This window comes from Theobroma cacao, chromosome 3 (genome assembly GCF_053813885.1).
Source record: "Theobroma cacao isolate CCN51 chromosome 3, ASM5381388v1, whole genome shotgun sequence".
Lineage (NCBI taxonomy): Eukaryota > Viridiplantae > Streptophyta > Magnoliopsida > Malvales > Malvaceae > Theobroma > Theobroma cacao.
The window spans coordinates 28,584,655-28,596,340 of NC_142641.1; the positions used below are offsets into that span (position 1 = coordinate 28,584,655).

The following is an 11,686-nucleotide window of genomic DNA, read 5'->3' on the forward strand; positions in this document are numbered from 1 at the left end:
TTATTCTAAGAGAAATGAAGAGAAAATGATGAAAAATGGTTAAATGTGATAGAAAAATAAAGTGAAAAATTTACCTAGTTAATGTCCCATTTTTGGCCGAATTTTTCAAGGAGGAAAGTGAGCTGATTTTGGTGATTTGAGAGGGTTATTGGCTGATATTTAATGGTTAGAAATGTTGGAGAGAAAATGGGACAATTAGAGCTAAAATGGAGCGCGTTAGCAATTTAACGGGTAAAATGCTAAAAATAGGTTAGTATTGCGTTTAAGCCATTTTAGGCTATTGCATTTCATACCATGCATTAGTGTAGGATTTCAGTCAATTATATAGTGATTTAGCATCAATGTGGTGAATTGGGTAAATTTTGCAATGTGTTTAGGAGGAGAGCCTTCCAGTAAAGGCAAGGAAGTCGTACCCGACGAACAGTGATCGGGGCACCTAGAAAGCATTTAGTTTGTACAAACGGTGAGTAAACCTATTATTATTGTAAATTATCTTGAGTTTATTTTTAAATGCTCTTCATGGATTTTATGAAATGAAAATGAGATTTTTGATGTTTTAGAAATAAATGTGACAAATAAAAATATATTGTGTTGATTATGAAATTGAGTAATTGAAGGCTGCCAATTATTTTGAAATATATATTATCCTATGAATGACTTATGATATATGAGTATATGTGGCTATATGTTATAATTGCATTGGGAATTTATGTAAGTTGTCTTTTACTATGTAGGCTGGGTAAATAAATAAAAGCCACGTTATATTGTCGAAATTTTATTAAAATTTGGTGGGTTTAGTTAGTGCAGTGACGGGTTTCGGTGGACTGCCTATTAGAGGGGCACGGTAAACCTAGTTATATAGTTACTCCAGTAGTAGAGGCGAGGAGGGTAACTCTCGAGGTAGTGTTAGAGTTCACTTCATGTCGAACCCCCACGTGAATGTGTAACTCGGCCAACGCCAAGGAACGACTTGTTTTAAAAATAAAAATGTGTTTCACATGTAAATATCTTAACAACCTTGGCAGACTCGGTTAGATGCCTCGGCCAATGTATCCCCAAGGACTAGTTTTGGCTTGAGCCCTGTTTTTAATAAAAGTCATAAGCCTTAACAACTGTTTTGGTAAATTACAAATATTTTATGGTTTAAGAAATAAATTGAAAACCTTATGAAATGGTTTGTAATTTGTTGTTTAAACTTGCCTCCATGTTACTCGCCTTTAGATATTTATGATAATGTCTGTTTACTCATTGGGATTACAAAATCTCACCCACCTCCTTTCCAAATATTTCAGGCCTGTGGTAGCTTGTAGATACCTGATTTTGTCTAGGATTCCAGTTGACCCCTCTATCTCACAGACAGTAGGTTACTAGCACCAACACTGGGTGTATTTTGGGCCACTTGTCATTGTAATTATTATTGTACTTTATAACTTTGTAAAATTTTGTATGCATGAATTTATTTTACTTTCACGTTACAAAAGATTATTTACACGCGTTTCTATTTTATATTGTTTTATAAAAAAAATGATGATATTTTTTGTCTTTTGATTTACTTGAGCCAAAAACGACTGGTAATTGTTTAAAATAGAATATTTAAAAACGATTGCTCACAAGAAAGGCAAGAAACTAATATGTTAGCCTTGCGGGGTTCTAATTGGCATTCCGGGTAATGAGTGTCAATCAAGACGTCGCGACGGTTGTCATGGGCTTGAGGGAGGTTTCGGGTTGTGATAGGGTAGGACAAAAATTGTATGCAAATAAAAAATCAATCATTCAAATGCACATATCAAAGAGCATAGGAGTAAGAAAGTCACAATTGATTAACAAAACAGAAGCCCTTTAGTTGATTAATGAAGAGTTAGTCAGCTAAAATTTAAATCAAAAGTTGACGGGCTGAAGAGTGTTGAGAAACAGAACCAACTTAGTGGACCAAGGAATGAGTTAGTCGACTAAGTGCACACTGCCAGAACTACTAGAAACTAGGAACATAAGGTAGAGATGACTTAGTCGACTAAGATATGGGTTAGTCGACTAAAAGCATTTTGCCAGAAATTTTGAATTGTGCACTGGAAGATAGATTAAAGGCCAAAATTGCTACCAACCTGTTCCCAACGGTCAAAAACTATCTAACTCATATCAGAGCTGATTTTCCAAGTATAAAAGAGGGTTCCAATGGCTAGAAAGATAGAGAAGGCTTCCAAGAACACACAAAATAGTTGAAAAACCAGAAAACAACAGCTGCTCATTTATTGTACTCAACTCCCATCTTTGTAATTGTGATCTACACTTCATTTGTACCACTTAGATCAACCTTGTGATCATAGGTACACTCCTTTTACTTCTCTTCTTGTATTCTTAGAGTGAGCGAGTCACTCTAAGGGATTGATTCAAGCTAAAATTGCTTGATTGGGTATAGGTTCTAATTTAGCCTTGAAAAGTTAGGAGTTGGGTTTTAGTTGATCCCGTTAAAAACTATTGTAAAAGGTTTTAGCTGAGCCTAGTAAAAGCCATTGTAAAGCTTGGTGAAAGCTTGTGAATTTCACCTTTTTAGAGTGGATTGATTTGGAAAATCCTTGGTTGAATAATCAAGGTAGTGGATGTAGGTCTTGGACTGAACCATTCTAAATTCCTGCTCATTGTCTACTCTGTTTTTATTTTCATTGCTTTTTAAATTAGTTCTTCATCTTGCTAAGAGCCAAAAAGTGCTATTCACCCCCCTTCTAGCATATTTATTTAAGACCAACAAGTGGTATCAAAGCCTAACCCCTGTTATTAAGGTGTAACACCCTTGGGAAGATCCAAATGGCTCAACTAAAATCAGTAGTTGCTGAGGGACAATCAACAAATAGACCACTACTGTTTGATGGCTCTAACTATCCTTATTGGAGCATTAAGATGTCAATATATATTAGAGCAATTGATTATGAGATGTGGGATGTCATAACTGATGGACCATTCATTCCCTCACCTCTAAATGTAGTGAAAAATGAGATGATCCCAAAGCCAAGGTCTAAATGGACCGAGACTGAAACCAAGAGAGTCCAAACAAATTTTAAGGCTATCAATGCATTGCATTGTGCCTTGACTCCCAACGAATTCAACAAAGTATCAAGCTGTACAACAGCTAAACAAGTGTGGGATAAGCTTAGAATTATCCATGAAGGGACTTATCAAGTCAAGGAGTCCAAGATAGCCCTCTTGACCCATAATTATGAAATGTTTAAGATGGAGCTTGGTGAAGATATCACCAACATGTTAAATAGATTTACAAACATCACAAACAAATTAAGTCAACTAGGCAAACCAATTCTCGAGCATGAGATTGTTAAAAGACTTCTTAGAAGCCTACCAAATATTGGAAGCCTAAAGTGACTGTAATCCGAGAAACGAAGGACCTAAATGTTATTACTCTAGATGAGATTTGTGGTTCTCTCCTTACTCATGAGCTAGAACTCAAGGAACAGGAAGAAGAAGATAGGAAGGAAGCAAAAGAAAAGAAAAAGAGCATTGCACTAAAAGCCGACATTCTTGAAGAAGAGCTGGAAGAGCTATCCTATGATGATGAAGAAGAGTTAGCACTTGTTGCAAGGAAATTCAAAAAGCTTATGGGCAAAAGAAATCGGAGATTGGCTAGAAGAGGGTTTAGAAAAGATCAAGGTCCTTCATGGAGAACTAGATACAAAAATGACTCCAATAAAAAAGATGAGCTAACTTGCTTCGAATGCAAGAAGCCTGAACATTTCAAGTCCGCATGCCCATTGCTGAAAGATGAGACTCTAAAGAAAAACAAGAAATCAAAGAAGATAATGGTGGCAGCTGCTTGGTCAGACAGTGACACTTCAAGTTCTGAAAGTGAGAAAGAAAATGCTGAGGAAAGAGCAAACATACGTTTAATGGCATGGGAAAATGAATCGAGGTATCCTTATCCCCATGTGATATTTCTATTGATGATTTACAAGATGAGTATGAGTGCCTTTATGATGAATTTGAAATACTCTTTTCAAAATACAAGACTTTAAAGAAAAAGACTGCATCTCTTAAAAATGATTTGGAAAAGATAAAAGAAGAGTTCAATTCTGTTTTTGAGCAAAAAAATTTTCTGCAAGTTGAGTTAGAACATTCAAAAATAGATTTTGAAGTTTTAAAATTAGAGCTGGATAATAAATCTGAAGCTTTGCAAAAAACACTTGTGAAAACACAGCTCTTAAAAGGTTGAAAAATGAAACTTCAAAAATAAATGTCTACTACAAGAAAAATTCTGCAAATGCATTATCTAGATGGTATAGTTGTAATAAAATTGGTCATTTATCATATGATTGTTTTAAGAAAAGAAGCATGCAGAAAATAAGAAAGATATGGGTTCCAAAAGGATCCTATATTGCAACTAACAATCAAGGACCCATCAAGGTATGGGCACCTATAAAGAAAAACTGAAAATTTGTCTTGTAGGTTGAGCTATACTTAAAGGAGACATGGTCAAGAGCTCAACTCAATAAGAAGCAGCCTTGGTATATGGACAGTGGCTGCTCAAGGCACATGACAGGAGATGAAATGCTATTTGCTAAGCTTGACAAAAGAAAGGGAGGAACCGTATCATTTGGTGATGATTTAAAAGGTAGAATCCATGGTATAGGAATGGTTGGTAAGAATTCCCAAACTCAAATTAGTCATGTGTTATTGGTTAAAGGCTTGAAACATAATTTATTGAGCATTAGTCAATTGTGTGATAAAGGATTTGAAGTATACTTTGATTCAAATAAGTGTGAAGTGATAGATATAAGCACAAAGAAAGTCTCATTTATAGGAAGAAGATTAAAGAATATGTATGTTGTATTTCTTGAAGATCTTGAAATGAATTGTGAAATGTGTTTAGTGCCAAATGCTGAAAATGATAACTGGTCATGACATAGAAGACTAGGACATGTGAGCATGCATACTATGTCAAAATTAATTAAGAAAAATCTAGTTGTTGGACTACCAGATATAAAATTTAAAAATGATAAAATATGTGATGCTTGCCAACTAGGAAAACAAGTTAGAACATCCTTTAAGACAAAGAAGATTGTGTCAACAGCTAGACCTCTTGAATTGCTACACATTGATCTATTTAGTCCAATAAGTTCAACTAGTCTAGGAGGAAAATCTTATGGATTTGTAAAAGTTGATGACTATTCTAGGTACATTTGGGTTTATTTTCTTGCTTATAAGAATGATGCTCTACTAGCATTTATAAGTCATTGTAGGAAAGTTGAGAATGAAAAAGGATTAGCCATAGTTAATATTAAGAGTGATCATGGAGGAGAATTTGAAAGTGATGAATTTGAGAAATTTTGCAATGAAAAGGGGTTGTATCATAATTTTTCTGCACCTAGAACGCCCCAGCAAAATGGAGTTGTAGAGAGAAAAAACTGAACCTTAAAAGAAATGGCTAGAACTATGCTATGTGAGAATAACCTACCAAAATATTTTTAAGCTGAGGCAGTGAACATATTAGCATATATACTTAATAAAGTGTCTATAAGAGCAATGATATCAAAGACTCCATACGAACTGTACAAAGATAGGAAGCCAAATATCTCTCACCTTAGGAGCGTTGGCTGTAAGTGTTTTGTATTGAACAATGGTAAACAGTCTTTAGGTAAGTTTGATGCAAAGAGTGATGAGGTAATATTTTTAGGATATGCATTAAACTCAAAGGCTTATAGAGTTTTCAACAAAAGAACTTTAACTGTGGAAAATCAATCCATGTAGTTTTTGATGAGTCCAATGTCTTACAAAAGGAAATTCATGCTGATGATGATGATGTAGAGATCCTAGAAAAGCAAATGGAAGAAATGAACTTAAAGAACAATAAGAATAATGAAGAAAGCTCACCTAGAAGAGAAAATGAAACTCCACCTCTAGAAAATTTGCAAAGAATAGAAATTCAGCATAGTGATCTTCCAAGGAGTTGGAGATATGCAAAAGACCATCCACAAGAACAAATCATAGGTGACATTTCTCAAGGAGTTAAGACTAGGAGAGCAATAAGAGAGACTTGTGAGTTCTTAGCTTTCATATCTCAAATTGAGCCTAAAACATTTGAGGAAGCAGAAAAAGAGGAAAGCTGGATATTGGCCATGCAAGAGGAACTTGTCAATTCAAAAGAAATCGAGTGTGGTCATTAGTCTCTAGGCCTTTAAACCACCCTATTCTTGGAACAAAATGGGTGTTTAGAAATAAGGTAGATGAGCAACGAAATGTAGTTAGAAATAAAGCTAGGTTAGTAGCCTAAGGATACAACCAAGAGGAAGAAATTGACTATGATAAAACTTTTGCACTGGTTGCTAGGATTGAAGCCATAAGTTTGTTGCTTGCTTTTGCATGCTGTATGAATTTTTAATTATACCAAATGGATGTAAAGAGTGCATTTTTGAATGGATTCATTCAAGAGGAAGTGTATGTTGAACAACCACCAGGATTTGAAGACTTCGAAAAACCAGATCATGTTTTCAAACTTCATAAAGCCTTGTATGGATTGAAACAAGCTCTTAGAGCTTGGTATGAAAGGCTTTCGAAATTTCTAATTGAAAAAAGATATGTTAGGGGTAGCATTGATACTACATTGTTTATTAAAAGATACTTAAAGGATTTAATTATTGTTCAAATTTATGTGGATGACATTGTGTTTGGTACAACTAATGAGGCTTTATGCAAGAACTTTTCTAAAGAAATGTAGGGTGAATTTGAGATGAGTATGATAGGTGAGATGAAGTACTTTCTTAGCCTTCAAATCAAACAAAGTGAGAAAGGAATCTTCATCAACCAAGAAAGGTACACTCAAGACATGCTCAAAAAGTTTGATATGCTAAAGCTGAAATCAATTTGTACACCAATGAGTCCATCCACCAGACTTGATTTAGATGAAAAAGGAAGGGATGTTGAATAAAAGCTTTATAGAGGTATGATCGGATCACTTCTTTATTTAACAGCCAGTAGGCCTGATATACAGTTTAGTGTGTGTTTATGTGCTCGTTTTCAATCTTAACCCAAAGAATCACACATGACTGCTGTTAAAAGAATTTTTAGATACCTTATAAACACACAAACTTTAGGCATATGGTACTTTAGAGAATCATCTTTTAGCTTAGTTGGATATTCAGATGCTGATTTTGCTGGTAGCAAAACGGATAGAAAAAGCACTAGTGGAACCGACCAGTTTCTAGGTAGCATGCTTGTGTCATGGTCTAGCAAAAAGTAAAATTCAGTAGCTCTGTCTATAGCTGAAGCAGAATATGTGTCTTTAGGCAGCTGTTGTGCCCAAATCTTATGGATTAAACAACATCTAAAAGATTATGGAATGTCAATGATAAACATACCTATATATTGTGATAATACAAGTGCAATCAACATTACAAAAAATCTTGTGTAGCATTTTAGAACTAAGCATATTGAGATCAAGCACCATTTTGTTAGAGACCATGTAGTGAAGGGTGATATTAAAATTGAGTTTGTGAATACTTTGCATCAATTAGCTGACATCTTTACCAAATCTCTCAATGAAGATAGATTTTGTGAAATTAGAAGAAATTTAGGGATGATTAATATGTAGGAATTGTAGGTAAATTTTTTGCTCATACACATAAAACAAAAGGCACTTAGTGTCACGACCCGGAACCTCTCTCAGGCCCATGACAATCGCCGCGACGTCCCGATTGACACTCATTAAAAGGAATGCCAACCGAAACCCCACAAGGCTTACATATCAGTTTCTTTCCTTTCCTGTGAGCAATCATTGTTAAATATCGAGTTTTTAGAGAATATATACTATTTTAGATAAAAAACAATTAAAATAAAATTTTCGCCACACAAGGGTATTTTGGTTATTTTTTTTCAAAAATTTCGAAACTGGCTAAAACGTAATATACAAGTACAAAACACATAATTCATATTCAAAATGAGTTTAAAAGTCTAAAATCTTCATTTAAAACGAAATTATGGTTATTTGAATATAATAAGAAAATAAAAGAAATATTAAGGAAAATATTCTATTTTCTTATAAAACAATATTTATAGAGTTATACGTGAATAATTTTTATAGCGTAAAAGCTAAATAAATTTGTACATACTGAAATACAATAAGCCAAAATATTTAATTTAATTTATAATAACAAGAGGGCCCCCGAATAAACAAAAGTAAAGAGGACTGTGAACCTACGGTTTGGAAAATGCAGATCCAATGGTAGTCCTCGATGAGATCAGCTATCTACAGTCTATACTGAACCTGAAATGGGTGGAAAGGAGTTGGGTGAGATTTTGCAATCCCAATGAGTAAACAGACATTATCATAAATATCTAAAGGTGAGTAAAATGGAGGCAAGTTTAAACAACAAATTTCAACCCATTTCATAATGTTTTCAATTTATTTCTTAAACCATAAAATATTTGTAATTTACCAAAACAGTTGTTAAGGCTTATGTCTTTTATTAAAACAAGGCTCAAGCCAAAACTAATCCTCGGGGATACCTTGGCCGAGGTATCTAACCGAGTCCGCCAAGGGTGTTAAAATATTCACACGTGAAACACATATTTTTTTTTTTTTAAAACCAGCCGTTCCTTGGCGTTGGCCGAGTTACACATTCACGTGGGGGTTCGACGTGAAGTGAGCTCTAATACTACCCCGGGAGTTACCCTCCTCGCCTCTACAACCGGAGTAACTATATAACTGGGTTTACTGTGCCCCTCTAATAGGCAGTCCACGAAAACCCGTCACTGCAGTGACTAACCCACCAATTTTAATAAAATTTCGACAGTATAACGTGGCTTTTATTTATTTATCCAGCTGCATAGTAAAACAACTTACATAAATTTCCCAATGCAATCACAAAATATAGCCACATATACTTATTTCTCATAAGCCATTCCTAGGAAAATATATATTTTTCAAGTCAATTTGTAGCCTCTAATTACTCAATTTCATAATCAACACAATATATTTTTATTTGTCACATTTATTCCTAAAACATCAAAAATCCCGTTTTAATCTCGTTCTCATTTCATAAAATACATAAAGGGCATTTAAAATAAACTCTAGATAATTTACAATAATAATAAGTTTACTCACCGTTTGTACAAACTAAAAGCTTTCTAAGCGCCCCGATCACTACTCGTCGGGTACGACTTCTTTGCCTTTTCCGGAAGGCTCTCTTCCTAGACACATTACAAAAATTTACACAATTCATCACATTGATGCTAAATTACTATATAATTAACTTAAATCCTATACTAATGCATGGTATGAAATGCAATAGCCTAAACCGGCTTAAACGCGTTATTAACCTATTTTTGGCACTTTGCCCGATAAATTGCTAACGCGCTCCATTTTAGCTCTAAATCATCCCATTCTCTCTCCAACATTTCTAACCATTAAATATCAGCCAATAACCTTCTAAAAACAACAAAATCAGCTCACTCCCTTCCTTTGAAAATTCGGCCAAAAATGGGACATTAACTCGGTTAATTTTCTACTTTGTTTTTCTATCACGTTTAATCGTTTTTCATCATTTTCTCTTCATTTCCCTTAGAATAAAATCAATTCATCATCATTGTACAGCATTGAGCATCCAGCCAAGAGTGGGTATTGTGAAAACTTAATGATTTCTTGCCCAATTTAATTTCTAAACACATTTAACTAACTAAAACTATCAATTTAACTAAAAATCAAAACCTAAAAATTTCAATTTCTCTCCCCTAGAATTTCGTCGAGACCTTGATATCACTTTTTGATCTCTCTCCTCAAGCATGCTAAATGGAAATAAAGGCATAGGAAAGGTAGAAATCAAGTTAAAATCGAAAAATCTTACCGTTAGACGCGTAAACGGTCGAAAACCGTGAATTTCCCTTTCAATTTTCTTGTTTCTCTTTGGTTTTTCTTTTTTTCTTCCTTTCCTCTCTATTTCCTCTCTTGTTCTTCCTTATGGCCGGCCAGCACTTAAAATTTGGGTTTAAATGGGCTGATTTTTCATTAAAATAATATTATATCATTAAAAAAAATGCCACATGTCACTTTCCCATTGGCCCATTTTTAAAATTTGATCCATTTGTTTCCAAATTTTCACCATACACTTGTCTCATATATTCATAGCTTAGATAAAATTCTCAGACTCATCCAAAGTCTCAGTAGAGTAATTTTTGAAATTTACACTTTTACCCCCGTAAAAGTCAAAAATTACATTTTTGCCCCAAAAATTAAAAAATTGCCCATAGACATATTTTTCACCCCTTATACTCATACCATTCTCCAATTTGTCAAATTTGATCTAAATTCTCTCAAAATCTCAAATTTTGTCTGTGGGTGGCAAAATTACGATTTTGCCCCTACACTCCAGAAATCACCAGAATTAAACTTTTTCACTTCCTATCATTAAATTATACTCCAAATAGTTAATCTTGGTAAAAAATTTCACTCCATGATCAAATTATTATCTTAGGTGGGACAATGACGATTTTGCCCTTAAATATCAAAATTTCCAATTTTACCCCAAATGAACCCTCGAACTCCGAACAATAATTTTTAGTCATTCCTGGACTATAAAATATTAAATTTCATCCTACAATTCCTATTTGAACTAGTTCGAGGTTAAATCAATTTAAGTATACCGTTAGGTACAATATCGGGTTTCGTCTATTCTTAGGGGCTTTTCTAGCGTAATAACATGCTACTCAATGCATGTATGTCATGACATGTATTTATAGGGTCGGGTTTTACACTTAGTCAACTAAAGAGAATTTTAGTCAACTAAAAGCATTCTGTCTCATTAAATAATAAGACTCAGTTAAGCTAAAGGCAAGAGGGATAAAATAATGAAAAGAAAATGTCTACCTGGAAATAAAACAGAGGAGAAAATCGCCCAAACCAAAAATAAAAGAAAAATTAAGAGGCAATTTTTGAATTTTGAAGGGGGAGTTACCAATTGCACTTAAAGAGGGGGAGTGAGACAGTTTTTTTTTGGGATTAAATTGCTCTCAACCTATTTTCTTTACACTCTCTCTTTGTTGAAACCAATGCTTGAAACTGAAACTCTCACCTCTCAAACATTCGAAACCTTGAGTCCAAAATCATCCAAACCAAATGATGAAATCAAGAAAATCTCAATAACTTCTGGAGAAGAAGAAAGGCAAACGGTCATTGGAAGAAAGTCTGCAAGTTGAAATAGTGAAGAAAAAGAAGAGGATTGAGTCGGGATCTGTAAGTAAAAAATTTGAAAAATCGAAAGGCCACAAATTTGAAAAAAAAGAAAGAAAAGAGCAAATCGTACAAGAAAGGTACTACTTCATCTTCTAAATTCAGAAATAAAGTACATGAAGAGAGATTTAGGAAAATAGAGAATGCACCTATCATTTGTGGAAAATACATTGATTGGGAAAGCTTTAATGAAATGCCTGAAATCTTGACAAGTTTATCTGATTATTTTGAAGAGTTAAAATTGAAGGAGTTCAGCACATTTAAAAACCGATCATACAATGCTAGTTTAGTTAAAGAATTCTATTTGAGTATAGTTGTTGACAAGGATGAATTGGAAGGTCCTGATGATTATACTGATGAGGGTCTGAATGTGTGTTTGAATGGGAAAGAATTTACTGTCACTGCTGCAGATTTAGGGGAACTTTTTAAAATAGAGTGTAATGAGGGAGAATATGAATTCCC

At 34.1% G+C, this 11,686-nt stretch overlaps 1 long non-coding RNA gene across 1 annotated transcript; it reads right to left on the bottom strand.

Moving 5' to 3' along the window:
• Positions 1-8,161: 8,161 nt before the first annotated feature.
• LOC148763675 (uncharacterized) lies at positions 8,162-9,930 on the bottom strand. Its single transcript, XR_016025131.1, has 3 exons — positions 9,843-9,930; positions 9,104-9,189; positions 8,162-8,263 (listed from the first exon to the last, which is right to left on the bottom strand). It is a non-coding gene; the product is annotated as an uncharacterized LOC148763675 (long non-coding RNA).
• Positions 9,931-11,686: the final 1,756 nt, after the last annotated feature.